Source organism: Dreissena polymorpha, chromosome 6 (genome assembly GCF_020536995.1).
Source record: "Dreissena polymorpha isolate Duluth1 chromosome 6, UMN_Dpol_1.0, whole genome shotgun sequence".
Lineage (NCBI taxonomy): Eukaryota > Metazoa > Mollusca > Bivalvia > Myida > Dreissenidae > Dreissena > Dreissena polymorpha.
Window position 1 is genome coordinate 104,885,889 of NC_068360.1, and position 5,113 is coordinate 104,891,001.

Here is a 5,113-nt window from a genome sequence, read left to right on the forward strand (position 1 = left end):
AATAAAAACGAGCATTTTGTAACTTGTTAAATGTAGCAAGACCATATCTAGCGTTGCAATTTGTGCCATTCCTATAAAGGACACTGATTTTTAATGGGTTAACTTTAATTTACGAAGTATTTTACAAAATATTCGTGGATTTTGAGTGTTGAAGGGACTTTAGTTATAAACCAATATCATGCTTACTATTAATTTTTGCATATTTTAAGCGTCTTTTTAGTTGGCTCAATGACGTTTACATGTGTTATTTCGTGTACTCAAATTTTCTCGCAAAGCCAGTAGCATACCCAATTTTTAGTAATGATTCGATTAATTTCTAAATAGCTATAAACCCAGGATTACACTTATGATAATCGAAAAATAAATAATTGTATTAATGGCTGCTCTACACGTCAAAATGTATTCATCAGGTCACTCGCTAATTACAATCGATGCAATCTACAGAAAACAGCAAATCCTATAATTATTTTTTCCACTTTGAATCGTAGGGAAATTGATAAATTATCTTCATCTTTAAAGGGCATGACAGTTACGTATTATATTATTTTGTTAACGACATATTAATTTTGTTCAGGCATCACGACAGTAGCAAATATATGTTTATACCTTGCCAAGTATAACATCTTTTGATGAACTATACTAATGTTTACAATGCAAACTTGCATATTTGAAGCGTTTTGTTTTGTTGGCTCAATAGCGCCCATATGTGGTTTTGCACGTAGTCAGATTTTCTCAAAAAGTCAGTACCACACCAGTATTTCAATAATTAAATTATTTATTTATTTATAAACAGTTATACACTCCGGTTAGCCTAAGCCTTGTATAGGTCAAATGTAAATTACTCCATGGTGCAGTGACAAACCCTTATTACTCTTATGCCGACTCTTAGGAGGGCCGTCATGCACTTTGAAAAACATTACATGTATACACAATTCATGCCAATGTGTTTACTTCTAATAGGTTTATAATCACCGAAAAGGCAAAGGCTAATCAGGTACGATATTTTCCGCCTAACCTGGAATTTCGTTTAAAAGAGACTTCCTTTACATAAAAAACACAAACGTATCGTCCCTGATTAGCCTGTGCACTCTACACAGGCTAATCTGATACAACACTTTACTCACATGCAGTGCGCCCAGTTTTTCCAGAAAGTCTGTCATAGTATCAACCTTAATAAGTTTTAATATCACGAGACCGCAGAGTATGTTACTTAATGTCAATATACGTGAGACAGATTAAACCCGTGCTTATTTTAATTCATTTATCTTCATTTAAATTTAAGAGGTCATAATACGCATTTTGAGTAGCAAGGGCTATGTGTTGATCAACGTTATCCTGATCATCATCAACAACAACAGCACCAGAAACAACAACGGAATCAGTATTGCCATCATAATCAAAACTAACAACAACATCATCAAATGATCATCGCAATTGTTCTTGACGACGTCATCAATATCAACAACATCAACATGATTACTTTGTACACTAGTAAATAATGCGTTTTACCAAAAATCTATCAATTGATAGATCTTTGATTTTACAATCATACTGCCGTCACTACATTCACTGTAGGTCACGTCGAAGATGATCATATGGAAACTGTATGGAGAGCGACGAAATAAATAGACTTGCTTTTTGGCAATTGCTTTACAAGAAAGACACTTCTGACTGTACTTTTTGTGGCATGTATTTGTACAATCTATTATGTGTGTGTGTGTGTTAAGCTATTCTTAATTGGTTTTATTTGGTTATATTGTTATAGAACAGAAAATAACCGAAACATATAGAAGACATAGTTTTTACAACGAATGCATTTTTACATTGTCGTTGATTCGTACATTTGTAATGAAACATGTCTTACATTCCGTTATATAGCACAAAAAGGTCAGTTCTAGAGAATCATTTTTCAGCCAAACTTTGTGTAACTGCCCCTTTAGACTGGATTCATGCAGTCATTTCCGCAGCCATTGGAACAGCATTTCGATGCCCCCGGGCAGTCATTATCGGAATTGCACCTTTGCAGGCATATCCCAACGGTACCAGGCCTTGGCCTAGGACATCTGCCTGGTTTGACTAGAATGAGTACACTCACAATAAAGCTCCATTGGTCATTGTCGGCTCATGTACTGCTACACTATACTACAAAGTTCCCGGAGTACGGAAAATATAGAGAGTATAAACCCAGAGTATGGCCGGGTTACGCCTTTACGCCTTTACGTGTATTTTTCCGTACCCGGGGTACATTTTAGTATACTTATGAGTACCGGGGTACTTTAAAGTTATACCTCATAATATTATAATAATAAGAAATGCGCCAATCGTGAAAATTGTATTTTCTCTGATCCTCTTGAATTGAATCGATAACATACATCAACCATCAAATATACTTAATGTTTTATAATATAAGGGTTGCTCTTTTAATTCATATATACATTTGAATATGGCGATCTTTGTGCGCGTGCTTATTAATAATGCCGTGTTATTGTATTTTGTTAAAATGTCATCGAGATTCCGATCAAATAACAACACATTACAAATAACAAAATTTATTTAGTTACTTGATTGTTTACAATTGCTTGAATAAGCATAAAGTTTTATATGTAAGAACTCAAAGATTTTTAATTCATGCATATAATAAAATGTGCAAAACGTTCCCATGCTGCCTTGGAATGAATTTAAAAAAACAATCGATAATCGCGAAGAAAACTCGCTCATTATGAAACACGTTGAATATGACGCCGTTTTTGCAACAGTAGAGCTTTTCTATCATAGTATACATTAGAAACGTGCAATGCAATAATCTCGCCGCTTTGTTACATAAGTAAATATACTTTACTGCAATTAAGAACAATACCATTGATGCCTTGTATACTAAAACATAATTTACGCGGTGCAATATTGAACGTCTTCATCTCTTGCCAAAACATTTTTTTGAATACTCGACGATGATATTCTACCTCCGAATGCAAATTCTGTACAGCTTACAGACCCGTTGTAGCAACAGCAAGTATTGCATTCGTCTTGGAACGTTGAACCGTGCGCGTACCATTGTCCTTTGTAATAGCACCGCATGCCTGTAAATAAGTGCTCATTTCTTTCAGATACTCTACCCATTTGATAATTTTGAATTTTACGTAAACAAAACAAAAATCTATAAAAGACTACCAAAGATCACAAATACAAAAGTAGTCGCAATTTTGAGAGCAATATTGCTCCGTTGCTGGCATCGAAATTTGAAAACTATAATTTATTGGATGTTATTGAATTTATTGCGCAATTATCTGGGTTGGTCATACCAGGGCGCCGAGTCTGCGTAGAACATCCGGCAATGATCGAACATGCCAGAGAGAGTTGCAGCAACAGATGCATCTACAAACATAAAATAAGAATGTTTTGATTAATGATCATAATGATGACCATAATGATGAATAGGATGATGATGGTAATCATGCTCATATTGAAGCTGGGATTATGAAAAGGAAGATTATAGCGATTGGAGATATTTATAAGCATTAGCTGTTAAAGCGTACTTAAATATAGTAATAAGTTAAACAGTTCAACGTATTGTTTTATTTCAATATACAGATTGCTTAAAGTATAGTTACGTATACTTAAAGCTAAAAGTTTGGTTATGAATGCAGCTCAACGTTTAATTCGAAGTCGTTTGCAAATGCAACGTCGATATATCCGCAGTTCGACTTATCTGAGCTTGAAGTTGGCAACGTTAAATGTAACTATGCTTGTGATACATTAGGCTTTAACAAACGAGTAATAAAAACGATTAAACGAAATATAATATTTTATTTGATTATACCAAAAGCAAATACACAAAACATTGTTTAGTACAAATTTAACATGTTACACATGTGTTTGTCTTTGACGAGGTTATGATAATATGCTTTTGTGCCTGTTTCCTGAAATCGACACGCTTTTTCTTTTCATGCCATGCTCTTGAACGAGGAGTTATAAATTTAGAAAAAGGTTTGTAAGAGCCATAAACTTTCGTACAAGTTATAACCATAACGTCACGTGACAGCGAGAATGAAACTTGCTGCTGTTGTGCAATAATGGTACCATTGTTTCTCCATCGTTTTCACTATTAAACTAGTATGTTATATAATTTAATCTTAATTTTGGATTATATTATCAACATATCAAGGTTTACACTACCGATCAGGTTTTCGCATATTCAAAATATAATAAATACATCGGAAAAATCCTTCGCATTATGCCACAGTGAAATGATCAAAGTATATCATTTCACTCGAGCTAGAATGGAATTATCAGGTCGTCGTTCACTATTTCTTACAGACTTCACTTCATAGTACGGAATAAAATATTGTATTGTTGTGGACTTCAGATTCGCGTTTTGGTATGTATATATGTGATTTAAAATTTCGCCTGCCTTTGTACAACAAATGCTTATGTTCACATCTACACAGTGGTCTCGTGCTATACGCGCCTCATACATACCACGCATACCACACTAATAATTCATTCCGTATGACACACAAAATAGTTGAACTAATAGTTACAGAGCTACACAAGTATAAAATATGTAAATGCATTTGAACGATCTTACCTTACTATATGATCAAATGCAACGCAAAGCCAAATAATTATAATACAACGTGGACAAGGTGGATGCTATGTATTTATATAGTTAAAGTTTAATATACATGACGAAAGAGAAATGCTAATCATAAAGGCTTTGGAATAGATCTTGCAAGAATTTGCGATAAACCTTTTACATGTGACTTAAATAGAAACAATGTGGTGCATATAAGTTAGCTTCAGCGCTTCCGAAGGCGCACCTGATATCCTTTCGTGTAGAATTAGTGTCTTACCACTCAACTGAGTAATCGCCAAGTTAAATATTCTGTTAATAAAGTAAATGCGTCTTTATGAGCTATATCTGCCGATAATCTTTACAAATGGAGATGGATTACGACAAGCATGTTCCATGACCAAAAATATTAAATGTCCCTGTGCTTTAGCTTGTTAAAAAATAATCATTGTTCTATTTTTGACACTACAACGTGTGCTGATTCTGCTTCGTTCAGTCCGATGTTATATCAATTATGAATTATTAATCTGTTGCTGTTGGTAA

General features: G+C 34.1%; 1 long non-coding RNA gene across 1 annotated transcript; it reads right to left on the reverse strand.

Moving 5' to 3' along the window:
- Positions 1-2,966: 2,966 nt before the first annotated feature.
- On the reverse strand, positions 2,967-4,642 carry LOC127834001 (uncharacterized). The gene is made up of 3 exons (XR_008027724.1): positions 4,586-4,642; positions 3,300-3,372; positions 2,967-3,077 (listed from the first exon to the last, which is right to left on the reverse strand). It is a non-coding gene; the product is annotated as an uncharacterized LOC127834001 (long non-coding RNA).
- Positions 4,643-5,113: the final 471 nt, after the last annotated feature.